Below are 27,199 nucleotides of genomic sequence, written 5' to 3' on the forward strand. Positions count from 1 at the left end.
CTGGCTAAGGTTTCAGAAGGTAAAGTGCTAGAGTTGAAAGCTCAATGTAGGTGATAAGCTCTGCTGATAATGCTGTGATGACCATGGTGACATCAGTTTGGTCTCTGGACCTTAGATCTGTCACCTAAAATAAAGAATTTGACTAGATGACCTCAAAATGCTCTTCTATGTCAATAGTTCTATTAATGACTACCATGTAATCGTAGAAGTTGAAAACCACTTATATAGAGGAAAGCTAAGTCTTGTGAAGTTAAACAACTTTTGCCAAGAGTGTACATTTAGACAACAGCAGAACTGAGATTCTGACTAGGTGTTTGTCATGAAGACCGTCCATTTAGCCCATTTCTGACTTAGGCTTGTATTTTTCTTCTCATATTTGAATGAAAGTATTGTTGGCTGCACAAAAATTATGTAACACATATATGTCTCAATACAGTCACATTTCATGCACATTTCAAGAAGCTGAGGGGAGCGCCCAGGAGGCTAAGTCGTTAAGCAGCTGCCTTCAGCTCAGGTCACAATCTCAGGGTCTTGGGCTCAAGCCCCACATGGGGAGCCTATTTCTCCCTCTGCCTGCTCCCCCTACTTGTGTGCTCTCTCGCTCTCTCTCTCTCACACTGTCGAATAAATACATAAAATCTAAAAAAAAAAAAAAAGAAGAAGAAGCAGCTGAGGGGATTCTATAACCTATCGATTTATTTTAATATTTGATTATCAAGAACACTTGAATAAACATTCAGGATGCATATCAACTTAACAGAAACAATTTTCAGTCAATGTTCCTTGTATTTTACATTGCTTTTTAAAAAATGTTGAAAGTGTGTGTGTGTGTGTGTGTGTGTGTGTGTGTGTATTTAACTAATCTCTGTACCCAGTGTGGGGCTTGAACTCATTACCCTGGAATCAAGAGTCACATGTTCTTCCATCTGAGCCAGTGAGACACTTCTTATATTTTACATTGCGTTTTATATATATATATGTATATATATATGTATATATATATGTATATATATATATGTATATATATGTATATATATACGTATATATATGTATATATATATTTATATAACTCCCCGCGGAGCTGGGAGTCCGACGCGGGACTCGATCCCGGGACTCCAGGATCATGACCTGAGCTGAAGGCAGTCGTCCAACCAACTGAGCCACCCAGGCGTCCCCCCAGTTATAAACTTTTAATCTGTGTCTCTGAGTACTTACTTAACTCAAGTACAACATAATAGTAGGCATTCTTTAAAATAATTTTCTACTAACTATAAAAAGTACACTCCGATAAGAAATCTGTAAAATCATTTCCTTTTAGAAGGCATCAAATATTCAGGGAACTTTATTTTTAAAGGACAAATCAAGTAAGACATAGCTTTCATTGACCCAAACATGCATAATCCATCCTTAATATAAAATGTACTCAATTAGGAAATTACACATGAAAGACAAAGGGAATGCAACTTTACATATGTAAATGATTGCTAGCCATAGCAATTTAACAGTCAAATTAATAAAGACATGTACAATTAAAAAAAAAAAAACCCTAACATCTTAAAGCCAATTATCTATACTAAACCAGAGGATATGGAATGGTTTCACTCAAAGCAAAGAATAAGGCACCTGCTATAAATTTAGAACAAAAACTTTCATTTTTAAAGTTACAATAAAATAGAATTAGTCAACCAAGACACTTGCTTCAAAGAGGGAAACAAGTCTAGGGTTGATTTCCTGGGTGACAAAGGCAGGTTAATAACGCATATATATATATATATATATATAGTCAAGGATTTATTGTTTCTGTGTTTTATTGTTAAATATTTGAAATATATATATTTCTATTGCTATCTTTAAAAATGGTTTGTTGAATAACTCTTCAGATAATTTGAACTCACAAATGTTGGAGAATGATTCATTTAGCTAACTCTCTGCAAAGTCAAACTGGACTTTCCTTCCAAAGCTTAAAAAGATTATATATGGGGCATTTAATTTGTGTCAGAAATCTGGACTTTTACTAAAGCAACGAGCCTTTTAACCTAAGTCTACAGGTGGCTGTTTGGGCATGGGAGGAAGTATTAGAAAATGATTTTTTTCTTATCTAATTATTCTGATATTTTTATTCCCCTGTTTTTCTGTATAACTTTCTGACATGGGCTGTTTGAAAAACGACATCCCCTTCTTGGACTGTAAACTGGCCTCATTGACCCAGTAGTTTTGCATGACTGGTAAATTTTTGCGTAAGTAACCTGTGTCAATTTCTTGGTCCCTTCTGATGATCTAGAAGGAGAAGGAAGCTGCTTTGGGGTACACACATTTGTACACACACGTTTGTGCACACACACACACAACATCTCCATTTGCCTCCTTTTATGTAGTGAAGTTGATTATGGCTTCTTACGGAACATTACAAAGCACTAAAACTTAAAGGCAACATTTCCTTTTGATTGAATGACTGCTTTAAGCCTAGTCTGAATGGAATGCGAGAACTTATTTTTCAGAAATGCATAAACAAGGTTTAAGACTTCTTGTCACATTAATGAAATGGGATTGAACTCAGGAAATGGATGGTAACCTCCTAATTGGAAAATTTGGCCCAAGATTAAAAGTCACTTATATTTCCTTCTTCTAATGTCCCTGTGTATAAGTCCATTTTTAGGGGGGAAGAACTTTCACATTCTGTTTTGCTCCCAACACACAACTTAAAATAATGGAGCGAATCCATCAAAAACAAAAACGTCACTGTTATGCTTTAGAAATGAGAGTAAGCTTAGGACAGGGTGATAGAAAGAAATTTCCTTGGTTTTCAACACTATCCTAAGATTTGCACATTTATATACATTATATTCTTATCATTATATTAAAAGGAAAGTATGCTGATATGTCTTTGAATTACTAGGGTGTATCATTGTTGGTTTTGTCCCTGAGCTGGACTGATTGAAATCAGGACAGCGCTGACATGGATAGGTAAGTATAATGTTGAGAAGAATAATATGACATGTACCAGTTCATCAATATCATTAGCCCTTTTTTTTTTTTTTTTCTTTCTGAGAGTGAGGAAATTTTAGGAGAAAAATCAGTTGCCTATTGTCTCTTGCAGTACAACTCTAGGGACGTTTTCTATAACTCTTTATTCAGTGTGCCATGGCAGGGAGGCCCAGGTGAACAAGTGCTTCCTTATTAGTACCAGTTCCCTTTGCTCTACAATGTGTTACTGACTGTGCATCTGATTGTGCTTGGGAACCTCTGCTCACACAGCCAGTAAGTGCTACAAACAAGTTTTAAATCTGGAATCAGAGCTCCCATGCTTTATCACTGGTTAATTCCTATCAGGGTTAAGTGATTCACCCAGATTAGACAGCTAAAGGCATAGACATAGAAAGATTATCAATAGGGTGACCATATCTTACTCTTTGGGGGGAAAAAACTCAATTTAAATTATTATCCTTGAATAATTATTAATACTATCACTTTCCACTCTCAACGTTGAACCAGTTTCCACAAAATTGTATTGCCAATTTAACATTATGATTTCAATTACAAGTTGACTTTGCCCCATTTTTTTTTTAAACCCAAGTCTGTTTGATCCAAACAAGTTTATTTAGTTAGCTAGTTATGGGTTTTTTTGGTGCTCAGCCCATGTCCAGAAGAATTTGATCTACAGATTAGTTAACCTCCTTCTTTGGCACCGCACTCAAGTCAAATAAAAAGCTATTTATCATAAGAAAAATAAAGAATAGGCTCTAGCATAGAAGATAGTAATGCACTCTTTGAAAGTGCATGGTCAAATTATAAAGAAAAATAGTTTGGGGCTAGCTAAAACAGGGGAGAGGCAGACACATTTTTAGGCATGTCACAACATTTACAGTGATTTTAGGTGAAAAGAGCAGTAAATTCCAATAGACTGAGAAAATTTGCAGCACAGCCTGCCTAGGGAAAAAAAAAAAAAATCTGTCTTCCACCGAGATCTTGAAAACTTGTGTTGTAAAAAGCATCTCAAAATGTGAAGATGCTGTATATTTTCTTCAGAGTCCTGTATTTGGCCTATTCTTACTTTAGGATTTTCAAAGAAGAATTTAATCTTCTGGTGGATCCCTAATAGTAGTGTGGATTTTTAAAAGTGTCTTCAAAAACCCTTGTGCTCTCACCGTTGAGTACTAAAACTGATTTCTGCCCTCAACAAGTATCATGTTTGCTTGATGAAAGTCCAGGCAATGGTGAAGGGCACCAAAGGAAGGAGCTCCTCCCAACTTCCGTCAGTGCTATCTATCTTCATGCCCTTTATAAGTGTCTACATCTAGAAACGTGGGATGTCTTCCATTTTGTTTAAGTTTTCATAAAATGGTCTATGCTCTACTCCTCTGCTTCTAAACTCTGCTTAGACTGAGCTTCAGGCATGACTCTCTTGTCTTCATATGATGCTGGAGAGCCTTCAGTGTAGCAGTTCGAGGGCAAGTACAGAAAACAGGACTGGACAAAGACACAGAGAATAAAAGGTTTCGTTTACTGGGATTCTTCTCCCTCATTTCACAGTTCCAGTACACACACACACACACACACACCTGAAATCTACACAGGTGTTTATACCCATACACACCGAACACACACTCACAAAGACTTTTTAAGCTATCATATCTACTAGAGATGCCTATACCAGCTAAAGTGAGTTTCATCTCTCACCAAAAGTTTTGTGTTTTCCAGCTCACTCTTCTTTAATCTTAGGGCCTAAGGTGGCAACAGAACTCTGGTGGTAGAAAGGCAGATTTTGTTTTCTATCTTCTCTATTTCTTTTATTGGCTGACACTAATGTGTTCCTAGTGGGTTGCAAGTTGGGAGAATACTTGTCTGAATCTTTGGAGGAGACTGGAGTGGCCAGAGTTCCCGGAGCAGCTGTCACCACCTTGAGCTGCCTTGTTCATAAAGCCCTGTTCACAGAACAGTGTTTATCACAGAACGGTGTTATTTTCTCTATGTGTTATCACTTAAGGAAAATTGGCAAACTTTTCTTGGAATAACCTCTTGGTCACCCTTACGCTGATGGTTCCAAAGGCCCAGGGTTTGGTGAGGAAATCTGGGAGTCTTAGAATCCTAAACTCCTTCAAAACTGGCTCTGTACAGCACCAGTGTTCTTTAGGTATCATGGAATATTTTTTCCACTTCCTGGTACTAGTGCACAGAGTTGATTCTCTACACTTAGAATAATACCCACAATTGGCAAATATTTTATAGTTTTAGATTTTTACCTATTAACAAAATAATAGGGATTATTATTTCATATTTTATTTGCTTATATATTTTATCACAGTTTATAATAAAAAAATCATGTCTATTTACTCCAAGGAGATTTTCCTGATCATGCACTGTATTTTCTAATAAAATAGGGATCTGCATTTTAAGCACAGCCAGGGAAGACAGCTTCTATGGCTCAGAGGAATGTGCTGTTTTCTGGGACTGTGGAGTCTGACGACACCCACCACATTTGGACCTTTTCCCAATGTAAAACGATATGACCAGTCAACCTATGCAGTCACGGAGTTGGTCCTCAAAAAAGAAATATTAATTGAGTAAGTTCACTTTGGGCACTTTCATAAGATAAGAAAGCAAAATCGTGACATTTCTTCTCAGCAACTTTCTCGTTCATGGAATAAAGAGGATTTGTTTAGAGGACTTTGTGTAAGATGTTCTCTGCTGCCTGGTGCAAAGTGGAGCAGAGGGAGAATTCAGGAGGAAAATAATAGGGTCTTGACTTGGATTTAATTTTTTTTCTCACCTCCTCCCAGAGAGAACATCATCCCAGGAGAAAAAAGGAATAATCAGACGGAGCGCTTTGAACACACCAACAGCTTAATGAATGTAAAACTAATAGATTCTCAGCTATGGGAGAGAGCACCAGAGGTCATCTGTTTTTATCCCTGCTTTCCTGCAGGACTGGACTAAAACCTACTCCTAAAAGCTGGGGTATATGCTGAATTCTAAGCCAAAATGTGAAATGAGCAGTACAGAATTGCTGAACCCATATTTCCCTTAAACTCATTTTTGTTCTTTTGCTAAAACCCCAAATTAATGACAACAACAGAAAAAGGTAAGACCACTTGACTACATCTAAACATGGAGATTTTATTTGCTTGAACATGAACAAAATAGGAATCTGCTTTCTAAAACAGGGCTAAATTAATCCAGTATTTGTTTGTTTCAAGAACAATTATCATCTTTGAGATAAAAGAATTTCATAGCCTCCAACAGTAATATTGACTAGGGTTTCATAAGCAAGATAATAATTCTGTGTGTTTAAATTAAATTCCCCTGATTCATTTTAAACACATTTTCTTACCTTCATGTGGAGTGATCATTTTCTACATCATTTATTCTTTTCCATGAGAATACCTACCCAATATCCTCTTTTATGTTATAAAATTATAATTTCTTACAATTTACTTTTTAATCTGTCAAGTCACAGAATTATTGTCAATTGCATTTGTAGTTTGTAACAATCGAAGTTTAAAATTAAAACTTTTCTTTTTGTATATGGAAGACAAGTATCAGGTGGGTCTGTAATTTAAAATAAAGCTTCCTTTGGTCCTGGAGCCTCGACCACAAGTCCTCCGATTAATCCTTGTCCTGTTGGAGATGAAGCAGCTGAGGTTTATGGAGGTAAAGGTCATGCATGACATTAACCACAGAGACAGAAACAGAAGATTTATTTCTGGAATTCCATCACTGTTTATCTCATGAAGAAGGCTGCCTGTAAATTCCCCATGCATTTTTGTGCCTTTTGAATTTTAAAAATATGTATTTATTATCTCATCAAAATTAAATTAGACAAAAGCTCAATATTTAGCCGTAAGATGCCAAAATCAAAATAAGTTTCAAAAGTCTAGAAAAAGCACACAGCAATAAAATAACAATACACTTGGCTCTCTTCACGTTATAAGCGATTGTCATTCTGAATATTTCTTTCCTCTCAGTCACATAGGACACTTATATAATTTCTGCAGCATTACAATAGAATTACTCCTCCGAGAAATCCCATACTGTGAGAATGTATTGGAGTAATTGAGCTGGCAGATGGCCTTAATATACGAAATATATTGATACAACAACTACTTACTTTCCTGACCGATGAAGCTGATAAAAGAAGGAGCAGAACAGAGAATATATGAGGGGAAGACATTCAGCCTGCTTGGACACATGCTGTGAGAGTTGGTGTCAAAGTAATATAACCTACTTCATTCACTTTGATTAATTTTTTCCTCTGGTGGCATTATTTTATTCTCATCGCATTGTTCAAGACTTTATTCCACTAGGTTTCGTTATTTCTCATTCTTGTTGATGTGAACGTACCAAGACCCACATGTGCATTTTCACCGTGAGCAAAGCACCTGCAAGCCTGCTTTTCACAAGTTTACAGGTGCACAGTTTCTCACCCATCTGCAAGCTCCGTTCCGCCAGAATCGGTCTCCCCTGGCTTGCTTCCTGCAGGTCCCTCATGCAGTGCCTAACACATGGAGATGTTCAATGAATATATACTAAGTGAACCAATGCCGCTCACTAGGCTGACCCTTCATGTATGACCTTTGTCAATATGGGTTACTGTTTCACTGAAGAAAGTCAGCTGGTATCTTTATTTTCTTCCAGCAATTATCCTTTATTTACTAAGTTAGCTAGGTCTTCCAAGTTTGGATGATATATATATATATACATATATATAAGATATATGTATATATATATATCATCTATATGTGATATATAATACATATATATAATACATATATAATACATGTATCTTATATATATAATACATGATTATATATATATAATATATATATGATATATATAATACATATATCTTAGTTTATCTTAATAAATTTCTCTCTTACAGAGCAATGGTTACTTTCAGCAAATAACTTCTAGTAAGAAGTGAAAGGAGTACAAAGTGTAGGTTTCAAAGTCATAAATATTTGAATTTAAATTCTGGCTCCCAGATTATTCAGCTGTGTGATCATGGAGAAGTTATTTAACCTCTCTAAAACTCAGTTCCCTCATTTATCCTAAGAGCTGGTTTTCAGGATGTATTAAGCATTGCATAAGTATCAGAAGGTCAGTAGACTGCCTGAAGCATGGGAGGCCTCCCTCAAAGGCAACTAGTTTTGCTCCTAAAGTTCACATTGCATGCAGGACTGCAAACCTGCCTATCTGGGGGAAGGTATTAGAACTTTTATAATAAATACTATTTATTTACATGGAAAATGTATGAAAATAAATCCCTGCTAGGCTGAAATACAGGATGAAACGTTCAGTTTAAGTACCTAAATCAGAACAGTAGAAGTTAACAGTTGGTGTTACAATATAAAATACAAAATGGAAGTCCCCTAATTCTTTTGGAGGCAGTGTAGTATTATTCAGCAAGTCCTGAAGGTGGATAGTTTAAGACGTTTTGGGACTTTGGGGGGATGGGGTGAGGAGCCCACATAGATAAGAATCTGTCTGGCTTCTCCTTAGCCCCTTCACACAGTCTGAAGGGACCAGCAGTTGAAGGTCAAAGGTAGAGCGGGGCCAGACAAGACTGGAAGAGAAGGGATTTCTGTTGCAAATGCTGGGAAGAAATTTTAAAAGGTGTTCCATTATGATTTGATTGACAGATAGTTGGTTTTTGTTGGGTTTGTTCTTGTTTTGTTTTTACCTCAATTATTTGCTTATCCTTAACAATGATTACTTGGTGCATAACACATGATGATGTTGAAATCAATGCTAGGAATAAAAAAACGGTTTTACCATCATGCAGTTTACAGTATAATGAGGGGAGGGGAGATTTACCATCAGAAATGTTTAATCAGATAGAATGGGTGCATTAGGTTAACAGATACAGGTTACATTCTCTTTAACTTGGCACACTTGTTTTAAAAAGGAGAGGATTTTTTTTTTTTTTTTTAGGTTTTATTTAGTTCTTTATATGCTAGAGAAAGAGAGAGAGAGAGAGCATAAGCAGGGGGAGCAGTAGGCAGAGAGAGAAGCAGACTCCCAGCTGAGCAGGAAACCTAATGTGGGGCTCCATCCCAGGACCCCAGCTTCATGACCTGAGTTGAAGGCAGTTGCTTAACTGGCTGAGCCACCCAGGCATCTCAGAAAGAGAAGATTTCTATGTGGTCAAAATGTAGTCTTTGCTCTTTGCATAGTGGGGTCAGCCAAGTAGAGGGACACATTGTGACTTGCAATTCACAATATACCTACCTTTAAAAGCTCTGCTCTTGTATGGTATTGTTGAAGTTATGATTTTTTAAAATTCTGTTGATATTGATAAATTGTTTTCTCCCAGGATCAGAGGAGAGGTCCACATAGAAGTACGTTTTTGGGAGACTAAATGATTTTCCAAATAGAAGAAAATGAAAGGTGTTAAAGCTTTCACACACTGGAAAGTCACCAGTGGATCATCTTTTGGTGGTAGTGGTAGTTGTAATAACTGATATTTCATAAGCCCTTTCTATTACCCTGATCACAGCAATATGTGCATATGGATGTCCTCTTAATACCCCTGTAAGGTCAGGCTTGCTAATTTCATGTCTACTTAGCTAGTGGAGTGATTGAGGTTTGGAGAGATGAGGTAATTGTTTCATAGCTCTGCAGCTGGCAGAGGTGGCCATCAGATTCCAGACGGAAAGCTCTGAACCCCTGGATCAGCCTCATAGTGAGGAGCCCCATGGCCTCTCCCCTTACCTCCCCAGTGGGGATCAGACCATTGATGTCAACAGGGAAGTAAGACCACCTCTGTGGCACCAGCACTGGGTTAATAACAAACAAAATCCTAAGACCCCACTGGTGCTGCTCCTCCAAGTTCGATTTAAGAATGTGGCAGGCTTTATGCATTACATGAATTTCCTAATTTGATTTTAAAATCAGCTCAAAAGAATAGAATTACCCTCAATTTACAGAAAAAAAATCTAGATTTGGAGGTTCAGTAACATGCTCATGTGCCGGCATTCAGATACACGTGCATTTGCTCAGGACCTGTGTTCTTACCCAATGAACTCCATGGCAGCCTTCAACAAATGGTTAAAAACTATTGTCTTCAATAGCACCCCCCAAATCGAAACTCATTAAACAGAGAGGAGCTCATCTTCACTTTGATATTTGGTAAGAACTCAGTTATATCTCTGTTTCTCTTTCTTGTAACTTTACCTGAAATTTTCGAATCCTATTTTAGAATTAAGTACTTTTCCTTCCGCTGCTAGTTTTTCTCTTTCCCATCTATCTCCCTGTTCCTGGGTATACCCAAACAACATAAGCATAGGAACTGATGTTTCTGGTATCCAGTTGCTTAGTCCTTTTTAGTTCCACTGCATATTAAAAAATATTTTCTAGAACTTTCTCTTCTATCATTAAAAACAAAACAAAACAAATTGATCTGTCATATTTAGGCATCCAGTAAGACTTTTGGCAGTGTTTTCCAGAAAGGAATTTTAAACACTATTTTGATATCCCTATGCTAAAGCAATAAGGATTTTTGAACAAAGAAATTATAATATTTATTCATAATCGCTATTTCTTCTTTAGCAAAGATCTTTTTAAATTCTAGAATTCAGAGAACACTTCCTTAAAAAGTTATCATGGTTCACACCTCTTAGTGACTAGCAGATGTTGACAATGAATTTTAATCTTTTTTATGTTTATTATGGATATATTTTAATCACAGTGGAAAAGTGAAAATAATTCATGGTGGGGTCTTAAATGAGAATTTTAAAAGAAGATTCTTCTCAATAGTGGAGTGAATGCAGTTTTTCATTGTGACAATAGTGCCACCTAATGTTTGATCTAAGGTTCTAAAATAAGCTAAAAACCAAATTTAAATTGTGGCCCCGAGTCCTAAACCTTTATTTATATACAAGATAAAAATTTGACAATTCAAATGTGAGTAAAGCTGAATAAATTAAATTTTTGTTTAAATATCAAAAGTATGTAATTTCAATTCTAATCATTGCAGTATAGAAAAATGTTAATTTTCTACTTAGCTTAACAAAGAACAACAGGTTTATTTACTCCAAATAGAAGCTCAAAACTGCATCTGTTATCATCTGTTATTAAAGGTAAGACTCGGGTCAAATTATCTATTGTGGTAGAATCACATCGTTAGTAATTGCAATTTAAGGGAATGGTATCTCTGTGAAGTAGTGAAACATATGAGTGTAATTTTGCATTTTCTTTTTAAAACACTTTTGTGTTGTTATCAAGACACATTTTTCAGAGAGGAGACCTTAATAAATACCCAATAATGACTCCTTTTTTTTTAAAGACTTTATTTATTTATTTGAGAGAGAGACAGTGAGAGAGAGCTTGAGCAAAGAGAAGGTCAGAGGGAGAAGCGGCTGGGAGCCCGATGCGGGACTCGATCCTGGGACTCCGGGATCATGACCTGAGCCAAAATAAATACTCAATAATGATAAGTAATTCTTTACAGTAACTTTTCTGGATTCCAGTCCAGGCACTTAAGGTGACTAAGAATTATTTTTTCCTTATGTGGGTACAACTTACCAAAGTTTTTATTCTTACTAATATGTCAAAGTGGCACAAAATATAAACATCAGCCCAGCCTTTATTCAAATTGTCAAAAGTCTAAAGTAACAGGATCGAAATAGATTCTGTTATTTGATCTAGATAATCCATGAATCTATCCTATGCTTTTTTATTGATTTATTTTTGATATTTCAAAAATGATTTTAAAATAGATTGTTTTAAAAACAGATTTAAGTGGTACTCATGCAAGCACTTAAAGTTTATTAATACAGTTATTACATAGGTGTACCTACTTTACTTTGGAAGGGATCTGAAACTCACGTTCAAATGATTTAGGATTCTGGTTTCTGAACACTTCTAATGGTTCACTAATGTAACTAAGTTCTTCCTCCCCCATTTTTTAGGGAGCCAACTCCATACATTCTCATGAGCAAGAGCAGGGTATTATTTGACTACTCTACTTCAGTAGTTTCCATTTTCCTTGAGCATGAATTTCCCTGCGATGGGAAGAAAAGAGGGTAGTGGCAAATTCTAGGTTCCTTTTCTTTTTCTTTGCAAATAGTCTTTGTTCAATAACGTTTGCTTGCATTTCATTCCTTGCCTAATTAAATGAAACCTTATATTTCCTTTATCAGAGATTTCATTCCCCCAGTTTTCTAGGCAAGGAATAGGAAGGATGTCATTTTATCTTGACCCCAAACACTTCACAACCTCAGTCTCTTTTGACATAATTTGTTGTCAGTTTTATGCCTATTTAATCACCAGAGAAACTGAGGTACATAGACCATATTCAGCAGGGAGTTTGTGGCAGATTCTGTTAATTAATTAATCCAATATATTAGCAACCCCATTGTCTCTGCCACGCCCTTCCGGGGGCCAATGAGAAGTGTGCACATGTCAGGTGCCACGTGTCAAGAGTATTTCTTGGAAAGCTTTGGCTTCTTTTTAAAAGGGACTGAATTACTGACTTTACCCTTCCCGTTTTGTCTTCCTTCTTTCCTTGACCATGAACTTGATGTCCATAGCTTTAGTAGCCGTTTTGTATCTGTTGCAGAAAGACCATGTTTGTTTAATGCTGGTCTTGTTATCACTGAGTTAGTGAATCAAATCCAACATCTACAATATTCAGACTTCTCATATAGGAGAAAAAAAAAACTATTTAAATCATTGTTCTCTGGATTTTCTAATATTTGTTACCAAAAGCCATCCTGAATGTCTAGAAGTAGAAGTGCAGATTATAGTAATTGAGCCTATAAGCACAATACCCTGCATAAGTGCTAGAAATGAAATCATCAACTGACACATGTTATTTTTCTTAAAGATTTTATTCATTTATTTGACAGAGAGATAGAGAGATAGAGAGAGAGACCATGAACAGGGGAGCATCAGGCAGAAGGAAAGAGAGTGGGAGAGGGAGAAGCAGACTCCCCGCTGAGCAGGGAGCCCAATGTGGGATTTGATCCCAGGACCCTGGAATCATGACCTGAACCAAAGGCAAACGCTTAATGACTGAGCCACCCAGGTGCCCCAACTGGTACATGTTATAAACAACTGACATCAAGAAAGACACAAGATCACCAAGAATGGGTCAGTTAATCAAGATAAACACTTGAGTGACTATTTCATAGTGGGCCATGATCAATACTATAGGCACAACTGATATAGGTTACAAACCTTGCATAAAAGAACCCCCCCAAAACCATGAAAAAATAGATGGCTAACATAAAATATCTTCAATATGTCAAATAGATGGACAGACAATTACTTAAAGACTTGCTTTTGAATATGGACATCAGTAGTTGTGTAGAAACTAGATAGAAAGAAAAAGAGCATTCCGGTTAGAGAGGAAAGTGAGAAAGTGCAGAAGCTGGTCTACAACATGTGGTTTGTGTTGGTTGTCAGGGAGTTATTACGGAGCTAGGCTCATGTAAAAGCCTCAGACTCTTTCTCAGTCTTACACTCACTTGGTCCTATACTTATGCATGTGATTTGATTCCTTTTATCGAGGAATATGATGAGCAGTAGAAGGAGTGAAGTGAATCATGACAGGAAAACATGACATTGGTAAATTGAGTAAAGGTCATCTAAACTCATGGGGCAAAACACAAGAAATATTCCAGGGCTGAAGACTTCAGAAAATAAAATCAAGCTCATAGATGTGGAGAACAGAATAATGGTCACCAGAGGATGGAGGGTGAGGGGAAGGAGAAATGGGTAAAGGGAATAAAAAAGTACAAACTTCCAGTCATAAAATAAACAAGTCCTGGGGATGTAACATACAGCATGGAGACTACAACTAACAATACTGTATTATATATTTGAAAGCCACCAAGAGAATTGACCTTAAAAGTTCTCAAAGTGAGAAAAAAATTGTTCCTAGGCATGGTGACTAGACTTATCATGGGGATCATTTCACAATACATATACATATATCAAATTGTTACATCACATATGTGAAACTAATACAACATTACATGTCATGTATACCTCCACAAAGGAGTTCAAAAATACAGTCAATAGTATTTTGAAAGCAGATATGAAATTACGTAACTGATTCCATAAATGAATCAACCATTGGGCCACCATTGGGCACTGAGGACTAGAAGCCTCAAGCCCGATAAGTAAAGCACTGATTGTGGAGGGTGTGATTTTGTCCAGGTCCATCTGTGAATGATTTCTTTGTCCTTCACTGAACAGATGAACATGCTACTCAGAATCAGCAACATGTGGGTTATCCCTGATATTTGGGGATTTTTGTCCAAACTGCCAAGTATTTGAATTTCTGTATTCATTCATTCTTTTATTATTTCAACTGATATTTATCAAGTGATTATTCTGTGCCATGTAGAGGCCATGGGGATACCAGAAGCTTCTGTTCCTCTTCACCATTACTGTTTGACCACCAACATACAAAGAACTAATGGTGTGTAAATAAAATTCAGATACACTAATGTTTACAAGGCAATGAACAATCAGAAGCATATCATATGCCATTAGCTGTGGAGGTTATTTTAATTCTTGAAAAAGGCAGAGAGAAAAACTGTCTGGAATTTGTAGTCAATAACTTAAGTTCTGTCATCCTCTCCAGAAAGGGGTAAAAAAGAATCATTTCTCCTCATCTTTTCTTATGTACATAAATATCCCATTAATTATAATTCTTATCCACATGAAATTTTATTTTAAAATGTTTCACTTGTGTAACCTTCAGATATCTCTCATTTGTCTTTTTTTTACTTACTTTTCCCAGTTTCATTGCATGTGTACCTCAACATCTTTTTTTCTATTCAATATTAATCTGATTCTTATTTTAAATTATATTTTCCTCTAGGTTTATTTAAAATTTTACTTGTTATAATTTCCTGCATCCTAAAAACTTATATATGCATATATATGCACTAACATAGACCTGGTTATTTTCTATTCAGGAGGATGGAAGGAACAGAGTGGGTATCAGGTACATGAAATATGAATAATGGTTATAAAAGAAGGAGAGAAGCATTTGGGGGAAGGAAAAATTAGATTTAGGAGATCAGGGAAGATATTTGAGAAAACAAGAGATTTACAGCTGGCTCTTGAAGTCTAGAAGTGCCCTTGATTTCTTTAATAGTAGCTTACACATAAACCAAATGTCAATGAGCCTAAAATTTTCTGTATTAGATTCAGCTTGATTTTCTCTTCTTAGGTAACTGTATGGAGATATCTGAATGGAGATACAGAGGAAAGAAGCTCCCCTTGCTATACGTAGGCCAAATCATCTTCCCATTTCGTGGTTTTTATGGTTGGTTTCTGCATAGAAACACTGGACTGGAAACAGCAGCCTCCTCTAGGCTTTCATTCAAATACTTTTCTGGCTAAAATAGATAGTGAAGACATTTCAAGGTGTGTTCTCAGTCCTATAAGAGGCTTCCACACCCCTAGCTCTACTGTACCATCAATAGTGAAGAAGCAAGATAAATGTGAGTGAAATAATATGCTGACAACACTGAGACTGAGTTGGCTGTTGCTACTGGACTATCTTAAATCTCTTTCCCTTCCCTTTATATAAACCTGCTCTCATTTAATGGGATTGGGAGGGAGACAAACCATAAGTGACTCTTAATCTCACAAAACAAACTGAGGGTTAATGGGGGGAGGGGGCTTGGGAGGGGGGGTGGGATTATGGACATTGGGGAGGGTATGTGCTATGGTGAGTGCTGTTAAGTGTGTAAACCTGGCGATTCACAGACCTGTATCCCTGGGGATAAAAATATGTTATATGTTTATAAAAAATAAAATTAAAAAAAAAACAAACCTGCTCTCATTTAGATAAATCTCTGAAAGCCTATATCAAAGAAAAGAGGTGATGTAATGAAGTAGAAATATGGAAAAGAATTAGATTATCGAACATTTTTTCATTGGGTTTAATTTTCCTGCTTTCATTGTTGAGGGAATATTTTTACAATATCAGTGTGATACAATGATGATTCCCATAACCATTATTTCATACCTTTTAAATGATTATAAAACAAGGGGAGGTAGCAACATGTGGCTTTAATTCATTGATGAATATTTTGGGGCACCTTCTGTGCACCAGACTTTGCTAGAACTACTGGGACTATAAAAGCAAACAAAACAGACAAAACCCACTGCCCTAATGGAGTTCATCTCTTTGGAGTAAGAGAGACAATAAACAAAATAAATAACTAAAATAGGTAGCATTTTATATAGTGGTAAATGCTAGGGAGAAAAATAAATCCTGGAAGTGGGTAGGGAGTGTATGAAGGTTCACAATATCCAAGAGTAGTCAGGGTAGGCCCCCCTAACAGGTGTATTTGAGGGAGAGCCTGGAAAACGCCTGTGAAACAGACACCCAAGAGGAGAGATCAGTTGATATCAAAATCATGTAAGACAAGGAAGGATTTTGGGCAGAAGAGAAATCTGATAAAACTGTTGTTCTGGAGGCTGATTTGAAAATCAACTGAAGTGGGGCAAGAGTAGAGGCAGGGAGACCAGTAAGGAGCTTCTTGCAATATTCCTGCCAAGAGAGGACAGTGTCATGGAGAACAGTCCCAGGAGTGGAGGTGGTGATAAGTGGTAGACTCTTCGGTAACATGGAGAACACAGAGCCAGTGGGATGGAATAGTGGATTCGATGGTGTAAGGTGTGAGGGAAATGATTCTAAGTATTTGGTCTAATGTCATTGCCATTAACTGAGATGTGGAAGACTTTGCACAGAACAAGTTTAAAGAAGGGGATCTGTAGCTCATGGTGGGTATATTAAGTTTAAGATGCCCGTTATCAATTTCAGTGGAGATGTCAAGTTCCAACTGTACATAGGAGCTAAAGTACAGGAAGAGATTAAAGGTGTTTATAAAAATTTTAAAATATATAAATAGTATCCAAAGTCACTAGACAGTAAGGAATCACCAAGGCTAATAAGTGAGATTACAGAAAAGGGCCAAGGACTGTGCCCTACCACACTTCACAGTTAAGCAATAAGGGAGATAGGGAAGGACTCACAAAGCATATGAGTCTCCAAGAGAGGACAGCCATATTGCTTATTTGACCAAAAAAAATTTAAAAATCACAACCACATTTTGTGACAAGTGAAATTGTGTCCCATAGTATATTTCCAGCCTGATAATGTTTCTGTTCTGTTCAGTGAAGGAGAGTAGAACATTTGTTGCAACTTGGCCAAAAAATTAATTTTAAATTGTGATGACCTGAACTTAAAAACTTCATTTGACAGGATATTGGTTTTCAGATCATGAGAATTAAATCTGATGTTCATTGAAAGTGTTCTCTTGAAACATTTGGATTATATTAAAAGAGGCAAATCAATCAAGGTTTGACTTTTACTAACTTTATTTTTTTTCAAAAGTATTTTGCAGTATAACAACTGTGCATATAGCATCTTACTGATTAGGCGTATGGGAAATGAACACAGCATACCGTTTTATGATGATTTCCCAAGAACATGAGCTATATACTATAGCCTGCCCCCTTGCCATATAAACACTTAGAAAAATAGCTATTTTCACTCATAGGTCTTGTTGCTTATGAATAAGTAAAATATTGTTTTGTGCTCAGGCTGTCATTAAATGGTTGACAGATTTGGGAATGGGATATAACAAGATGTCCATAGTTATCCAAGGCAAGTTCTTCCTCTTGAACAAAATATAAATCAGTCATCCTGTAGATACTTATCAAACTGTGTGCCTGGTAAAACAAACTGGTGAGTAAATGGCCTAAGCCCCCTACTTGTATAATTGGACCAGATTTGCTAGACGCATTTTAAAAAGCTGGGTCACTTTATAAAACATGACTTCAATTTTTTCCACACCTAGGAAAAAAAGAAAAAAAAGTATGCTCAAAAACTATATCTTCTAAGCTCTGGAAAGTTTATCCCAATGCAACGAGGTAACCTACTAAAGTATTAAGAGCAACTTACTACTTCCTCTAACAGATGTCATTTTAAGTAGGAGCTGAAAATGACAAAATGAGATTCCATTTGGAGCAAAAGCCAACTTGTGCACTTGGCATGTAGACAGTTGAGAAGAATAATAAAATGCAGAAAGCGATATTGTCAAAGAAGTTTGTAGCAGGACAGTGGACAGCTTATGGGATGACACGGCAGTCAGATAGATACGGGATATTGAGTCTGAAAAGGCCAGTGTTACTTGGAGATGCAGATACAGAGCTATCAGGCTCTGGAGCAGGAAGAGGGTATCTTCCTCCTCTAATGATGGAGAAGGTCCACTTTCCGAATCCCGTTTGCGGAGAGACATCTCATTTTGAAAGCAATGTAGACAAATTGGGAAGTTGTCAGAAGACATGTGAGACCATGATTAAGAGACTGAGGAACATGGATTCTGGAATAGTCAAACAATTAAGCCTGAAGGTAAAAATCTGACTAAGCCAGAGCACAGTATGCGTGTAACTACAATTGGAGCATAAGAGGCTGAAGAATGTTACTGAAAATGGGACAATATTAGAAGATCAGTTTCTTTTTCTTCTAAGTGACAATGTGATTATGCAATTGTCTTTCCAGAGAAATGGCACAACATGTAGCGTTTGAGTCAAAGGAGGATCATCGCACCCAGGAAGCCCACTCTTTCTCTAATGTCGCTAATAGTTCTGAAATCTGTCAAAATTTTTGGGAGATGGATGGTAGTGTTCAGCAAAATCTGGCAACTAAGAGAGTGAAAACACATAACAATAACAATAACAATAACAATAATAATAACAATAACAGCTTATGTATGCCCCAAGTACAGTTTCAAGCACTTTAAATGTATTAACATATTTAATCCCTACACAGTTTTATGTGCTACATATTAATATCATCCTTTTCTTATAGATGAGGAAACTGAGGCACTGACCTATGGGTGTTGCATTTAGGATTTGGAACTGTGTCCTGCTTCTGCAGCTAGAATCCTTCCCTTCCAAGCTATGAAGCTACTCCATAAACCCACATTCTTCTCCTTTGAAGGATTTTATCCCCTCTTCCTTTGTTCCACATAAATAGTAAAGCTCTTGCCCTGAAGTTCTTGGAGGAATGACTCAGATTCATAGGGAGTCTCCCCAGAGGGGCTGGAACTAATGTAAGTCAGCAAGGTATACACTGGTTTTAAATCATTAAGAGTAAACCTTAGAGCTTCAGTTATATGTAAACTAATTATGCAGAAAATCAGATAAGTGTGGTTAAAACTTTAATGTCAGAACTAATTGTGAATCTTGACTGTTCTATATTTTGGGCAAGTTACTGATTATCTCATAGCCCAGGTTTTCTCATCTATAATTTGAGGGTGGTGGTGTTTATCTGGCCAGATGACAGTAAAGGTTTCAGTATACATTAAAATAACTTATTACTGTGCCCTACACATAGTAGGTCCCACAGTAATATAATCTATTAGTATTCAATGGAGGTAAGCTTAACTTATGCAAGCATAAGGGAACCAGAGCTCAACCAAAGAATCCTCAATATAATAGACAGGGAGCTGTGATTTAGTAATCAGAGACCAGGCCTGTATAGAGTCTGGGGTAGGGAGAGTGCAGACCACATGGGGAAGATCAATGGAGATAGGAAAGTCTGAAGTTGGAATAGGGTCAAGAACATCACTAGGATTGTGCCCAGAGTGGTGAATTAAGGCTGTTTTTTTTTTTTTTTGGCTAGCAAACCCACCCTTTCAATATGGCAGCTTTTAGGTTGTCTAGGCACGCCACTCCTGAGCTATTGGACTCTCAAAAGATTTTGGTTCATCAATAATTGTGTTCCTTTATTAAGAAGGGGCCTACATTCCATTATCTTCAGCCTAGGGTTCTTGGTATCACATACCGTTAAAGCACAAGACAGATTGAGGCAGACCGAGATTTTAATACTTATTAGTTTATACAGTTGAGGAGGTTATTGAACCACTATGTGCCAAAAAGAAAAAAAGAGACTTAAAATAGCTGCCTCAAAAAGGTGGTAGGAAAATTAAACAGGATAGTGTAGAGGGCTGAATATTACATATCACTGGTTAGAAGAGCACACGCATTTAGAGTCTGTTAATTCCATCCTGGGTTCATACTGCACTAACAGAGGGGGGTGTGGGCTTAGGAGAAAAAGGAGAGCACCAAGAAAGACTTTAAACTTGAAAATCATATAAACCTAAACAATAAAGTGGTCATTTTAGTTTATCTCAGGACCATCTGTGTAAGTATTTTAATTCAGAACTTTTTCTCCCAACTCTCAGTGATCTCTCTTTATCTACTTTTCCTAACTGCATGGTAGGGAGTGCTTTTGAGCACTCCTAGTGGAAGGAGGAAAGATCTAGGTCCCCCAGCTATCTTTTAGGTTTTTTCAGGTCTCCAAAGAAGTATGGTTGTTCCGAACTGATCCTGAAATGTTTACAGATGTGGTTCAACCTAACTCGTTCTTGCCTACTCAACAATACAGATGAAATCCTTTTTCGATCCCTTTCCTTCATCAAGAATTTTCTCTTTACTTCATAATTCTCATCAGTAATTTTTCCTTTCTTTAAAAGACACATGACTCTTTTGATCTCATATTCTTTACCACTGATTTCTCTTCTTTCCTTTACAGAAGATGTCTGCAAAATTGATCTTTGATTTCTCTCTTCGATTCCCTCCAGCCAGACTTTGTTCCCCCAAACTCCACTGACATGGCTCTTACCAAGCTCACCAACAAGCTCTGTGTAGTGAAATCCAGTGACCAATATTAAGGCTTATCTTCCTGGACTCAGCAACAGCATTTGACAAAAAATCCTCATCCCTGAAATACTCTTTTTGGTGGGCTTCCAGGGCATTTCATTCTCCTGATTTTTTTCCCAAGTTCATGGAATACTGCTTCTCATCTTGGTTCTTCTTCACCATCCTTTTAAGTATTGAATTGTATTTGGCTTACTCTTTTGTCTTCTTTTTTTCTCTGTTGCTGCCATTGGTGATATTTCAGCCAGATTCATGGCTTTAAATACTAACTATATATTGACGACTCACAAATTTATATCTTTACCCTAGATTTCATTCCTGAAGGACAGTCTCATGGTGTAACTGACTCTTGATCGGTCTTCCTCAAAGCCTAATTAGTATCTCAAACTTAACAGGTTTGAAATGAATCACTGATCTCTCCCCCCACAACCACTTCTCTCCCAGTTTTCTCTTCAGCAAATGGAGATTTTCTTTTTCCAGTTGTTCAAAACAAACATCTTGGAATCTATTTTTACCTGTCTGTTTCCATTAAATTCCATATTTTAATCCATTGTTAAATTTTGCCAATTCTACCTTCAACATATCCACATTGGATCACTTACTAGGATCTAATCACTCACTATCCTGTTTACCTCATTCAAACCACTATTTCTTTAAAAAAATTTTTTTTTTAAACATATAATGTATTATTAGCCCCAGGGGTACAGGTCTGTGAATCATTAGGCTTACACACTTCACAGCATTCACCATAGCACATACCCTCCCCAATATCCATAATCCAACCACCCTCTCTCTACCTCCCTCCCCCCAGCACCCCTCAGTTTGTTTGGTGAGATTAAGAGTCTCTTATCAAAACACTATTTCTTACCTGAGTTACTCTACCATCCTATTTGGTCTCTCTGCTGTTGTCTTTACTCTCTTTAGCCCATTCACACACTGTGGCTAGCATGATTCCTTAGATGTAATTGAATTCATCTATTCTTCTATCAACATCCTCTACTGGTTCCCTGTTTCACTCCCTAAAGGCAAAACTTCACATTAGCCTTCAAAGCCTTAGCTCTAGTACCATTTACTCTCCCTCTCTTATTCTGTTCTATCCCCAATGATCTCCTTGAAATGCCAGCCATCCTTCCATCTCAGTACATTGGTTGATATTGTTCCCACTACCTGGAATGTTCTTCCTTCAGATATCTACACTGTATACCTTTTTAGGGTTTTCAAAAGTGTTATCCTTTTATCTAGGCTTTACTAGAATACTCTTCCTAAAATGGTTCCTAAAACTCTTCCCTTCCTTCCTTCCATTCTTCCTTCCTCCTTTTCTACCTTCCCTCATACAAAAGTTATTCAATCATATTTTATGTCAAAAGAAGGGTACTATTGATGACTGTGAGTGAGTCTTGAAAAGGTTCAAGGGTACAGGACCCAAGGCACAGGTAGTGAGCCAAGACCTAGAGAGGACAGTTTCTATCACACAAGGAGAAAGGGATAGGAGGCATAGGAGCAAGCATAGGAGACTAATAGCTTCTGTCAGATTTCTCAGGTTACCCTAATCTGTACAAAAACTTTCCTCATATTCAGAGTTGCTGGGGAAATTTTTCAAGCACAAACATGGTAAAGAGAAATAGAAAACGGGGTTGGAGAAAAAGGGGGGGGGGGGTGGGGGGGGGGGGCTGGGGGAAGGTAGATAGAACTGTTTGGTTCTGTTCAGAAATTGGACCATGGAATTTAAACTGTTATGAAAATCAGATTGCCTTCTTCCTTCCTTATCATCCAGCTCTTCTATACAGTGCTGATCGTTTGACAAAGTTTCTATCTGCCTAGGCAGGGTATAAATATTTTAAGTCCAGTAAAGAGGAAAAAGTACTCCATTGCAGTAGATGTAAAACTCTTGAGACTAACCTGAGGTAGATAGGCAAGTTCTCTTAATGTAACTGCGTGTATGTTTGGGTTTCCCTGGGCTTTTCTTACCATGTGAAGCTTTGAGGTAATGCCCCACAGCTTACTTGGTGCTTTACAAATCGGTTTTCTCTCAGATCCATCTCACTGGTTCCCACAGGGATAATATTCCAGACCACATTCATCCCCCACAGAACAAAACTAACAATGCTTCATACATTGGCCAAACTGCATTTATGAGATAATGCACAATAGATGATAATTACAACAGTTACTGTTTGCATCTGTGTGTGTTCCATACTATGCCAGGCCTTCACAGATTTTAACTGTTTTTTACCCTTTGAACAACCTTATGAGATGCCTGTTATAATTCTCACTTTATGGAAAAATCAATTAAGGCTTAATGGATTGTTGAAGAATGAGGAAGAGGAGGAAGAAGAAGATGATGAGCAGAGGAGGAAGAGGACAGGAAGAAGTAACTTCCTGGAGACCACCCTTCTGGGATTCCAACTTGGGTTTTGGCAGCTTTAGCTCTGAAGCCTGTGCTTCTTGTAGGGGCACATGCAGGATGACAACAGGATCCTCCAGTCTGGGGCTATTGGACAATGCTGTGACTTTCTCACACACAGTAGGAGGCTAAAGGGAAAAAAAAAAAAAAACCCTCTGGAAAGGACACTGAAGGAGCAGCCATGTATAGAAGAGGCTTTTTTATAGCAACTCACACTGGATCCTTTGCTTTCTATAAAGAAGTCATTGACATCAACATGGTTTTCAAAACAAGCTATTGACTTAATGTCATGTTGTCCAAAACCATCACCTTGACTTCTGTCACCAGAGTCCATACAAAGGATACTTCTTACTTCAAGCTTAGAGTAAGAATTCCTTTAAGGTTGTTTAGATTTGAATCACTCAGTGTCTGAAAGACTTGTCTCCCAAAGCCTTTCCTCAAACATAATACAGTCACAAACATCTAGTTTTGTTTTGTTGATATTCTCTTTCTTTGTAAAAACTAAAGAAAGCACTCATTAGATCCCGGGAGTAACTGTTCTCTTAGAAAAAAAAAAAAACAAAGAAATTTGACATTTTGCGGATTGGGTTGGAAACATTGTAAAATAGCTTAAAAACAGGGCTCCTTTTCCTCTAAGAAACACCTACATGTCAATAGAAATCTTCATTTGGTTTTTGTGTGTGGTAAAGTTCTGAGCTACACCCATTCAAAAATACTAAAAATGATTTTAACAAAATTTCAAAGATCACTCACTAACTAGTGAATAAAAGATAACTCGAACCTCTGCCCAGACATATCTTCCTTCTGTTTATTATATTAATTAATTCAACAAATATTTACTTAAACCTAAGAGCCATACATAGATGGCATACACACATAGACACATGGATATAGAAATGAGTGTACCTCTACACTACCTCAGTGTCCAGTAGTTCACAGTCTACTGGAGAAGGCCAACAACTAACACAGTCATGTCAGGCTGCCTGGGGCACAGAAGATTGGCAATTAATCTTGTGAACAATGTTGAGGTGATGAGGGTAAGAGAGGATTAGGAACAACTTTCCTAGGTAATAAAGGTCAGAGCTATGTTTTGAATATGGAGGATTTAGCCAGGCATTAAAGGGTAAAAGGATCTGCCAAATAAAGAAAACATGAAATTTAAAAGCATAATTTAAGGTAAAGAGGATGGTTTCTGGAACTAGATTCCCTCAGTTTGGATTTGTTACTTATTAAATGCGTCACTTTGGGTAAGTTATGTATATTACTGTGCCCCCATTTTTCTCACCCATAAGACAGAGATAATAAGATACCTATGGCAAATGGTTATGGTAAGAACAAAATACTATGTGTAAAGCACTTAGAGTAGTTGTTGCATGTCCTAAGCACAATAGAATTATTTGTGTTATGTGGGCGTAAGGGATCCATTCTGGTTACTGCGAAAAGCTGCACGTGTGGCTTGGAGAAGCGACTATGAGGAGATGGGCTGAAATTAATCCAGTCAAGAAAGTAATAGTCAGAGATTTGCATTTGTGTACTCTTTTAGAGTTTTATCTTTTTTATTCTGATAAATTTTTCTAAAACTGCTCAAATGGAAAAAGATATTACAGGCTAAAATATGCAACAGTTCCCCTTCCTGAGCTCCAAGACTTATTTCCTAGAGAGAAGTCATTATTTGGAGTGAACTCTGGTTCGCTGACACCTTGGGTTGTCACACTACATTTCAAGGGCTACACAAATAATTTAGGAGATAAAGGAAAATCTCTCTAGTGGAAAATGGTTTCTACCCAGGAATGCAAAGCTCAGGTGGTGTGTTTGCTGTTTCCAGAAAGCATAATAATTCTGCCTGAAGTATTGTTTCCTGAAGTGAGCTGAGAACCTGGATAATCCATAAGAAACATGTGTTTGAGGAATTATTACTGTTTTTGCTTATTCTTTTCTAGCCCAATCTAAAAATGACAGGCATTCTTTCCAACTCTCTCACATTAGACCAATTTTGTTAAAGTAAGTGTTCCTAAGTGGTGTGTTGATTGTCATTGCTGCGTTCACTGCTCTGTCAGTCCATTCCATTACTCCTTCCAGTCCAAGTGCTTTTCTGAAGTTGAGGGACTATCTGGAAGGGAAGGTGAGGATTCCAGTATTCAGTAGAACTAGCAGCACTATGCTAACATTTTTAATATGACTTTTTCTCCTGTTATGACTGAAGACCCAAGTTCAGACTTCACCTTGGGAATGAAAACCAGACTTCACCTTGGAAATGAAATTAATGAAAAATATTTTATTGAACTTAAAATTGAACACATCCCAAAGTAGACTATTTAGTTCCTATAATACTAAGTAGACAAAATTTTCCCTTCTTACCATCAGAAAAATCAAAATAAAGCCTTAAGATTTTATAACATTTCTGTATTTTTTCTCAGGCTAGTTCATATCTATGTGTACTTTCTACATGTACATGGAAGCCTAATATATGGCTCATTTGTACTAGAATCCATATATGGCATGATATAAAGATGATGTACCTAGAATCCAGCAGGTTTGAGTCTAAAATTTGGCTCCATACCTATTAGCTGTGTTACTGGATAAGTTACGTAATTTCTCTAAGAACTGCTTCTTTATCTGCCAAATTAGGCTAATGGTACATGCCTTCTAAGGTTGTTAGAATTATGTGTAAAGCCATGTGAAAGCAGCTAACATATTATCTGATACCTATCACATATTCAAGTGCTGTTAGTCTGCAACTAAATGTTATACTGATGACAGTGAGGTACATAAGAAAAACTACTTTTGGTTCCCATCTTTCACTTAGGAATATCTCACTCTAATAAATGGATCACTGTTATCTCAAAAAGTTAATTCGATATACTACTATTCCTACTATTACTAATATTATAACAATATTATGATAGGTACTCACATAGTTCACCACTTACAGTTCTTTCTCCTTCTAGATGTATAAAAAGTTTGCATTTCTTGCTACCCTTGCTGTTTAATGGGACCACATGTCTTGTTTCTGGTCAATGAGTTGTGAACAAAGGTGATGTGCATTTTTTTTTTTTTTCTGGGATAGGGTATATAACTGTTAACTCAAGACCGTTGAAAGTTCTCTTCCTTCTGGTGCATCAACCAACAGTTTTCTAGATGGTTTCTCCTCCATTCAAGATGTTAGACAGGGTCCATGAACAATTCTGGTGAGTAGGGGTTCTCTACCAATGAAACTATAGCATGCTGTAGAAATAAACTTTTTGTATTTTAATTAAACATAAAATTTGGGGGATGGTTGTTATATAGTTTAATGTAACCTATCTCAACTGATATGATGATAACAATAACATTTATGGAATGTTTCTTAGGCATCAGACACTTTTTATTGGTAATTTTAATCCCCTTAATAATCCTATGATGCCTGTAGGTAGAGGAGGGAACAGACAGAGACAGCAGCTAAGTAGCCTGATGAAAGCTTATGAATGGCCGAGCTAGAATTAGAGCGCTTCATCTCTGGAATCTGTGCTCTTAACCACTGAGCTTTATATTCTCTTGGGCAACTTCCAGAGATGATTTACTTCGAATTGTGGAGTGGTTTGGCAAAGAGTTCAATAAATGTATATATTCCCATCTCTGGTAAGATTTGACTCCAAGGCCCTTGAACTTTATACTTAAGAGGAAAAGAGCCAAGAGCTTCCAATTAGTTACTTTTTCAGAGCCAAGAATTACAGACGTAAATTTTTAATTTCCATAGTTTTGTAAATTCCCTAAGTAAAAAAAGGCATTTTCTACTTGCAGATTGTACTGGTTTGGTTATAAGCAGGATGCTCCAGCCCTTTTGAAAGATGTAGTTACCCCATTTGACACTCTTTCTCACTGACTGTGCAATTCCTGAGTTCCATTATATTCTCTTATAAACCAATTTAGACTGAAGAGCTGCCCTGCTATTTTTACCTCGTCTCTGCATTTTGTGGTTGGTAGTGGGTTCCTCTTTGTTTGTTTTCTATGGTTGAGGGAGTGGGGGCCTCTCCCTGGTCCTGAGGTCCTTAGGAGGCCACCCTGAGTTTCCCTTCACCACAGCCTCAGGCTTGCTCTCACATAATAATAGACAGTGCTGGT

The sequence above is a fragment of the Enhydra lutris genome, unplaced genomic scaffold (assembly GCF_002288905.1).
Source record: "Enhydra lutris kenyoni isolate GAN:26980312 unplaced genomic scaffold, ASM228890v2 scaffoldscaffold28, whole genome shotgun sequence".
Lineage (NCBI taxonomy): Eukaryota > Metazoa > Chordata > Mammalia > Carnivora > Mustelidae > Enhydra > Enhydra lutris.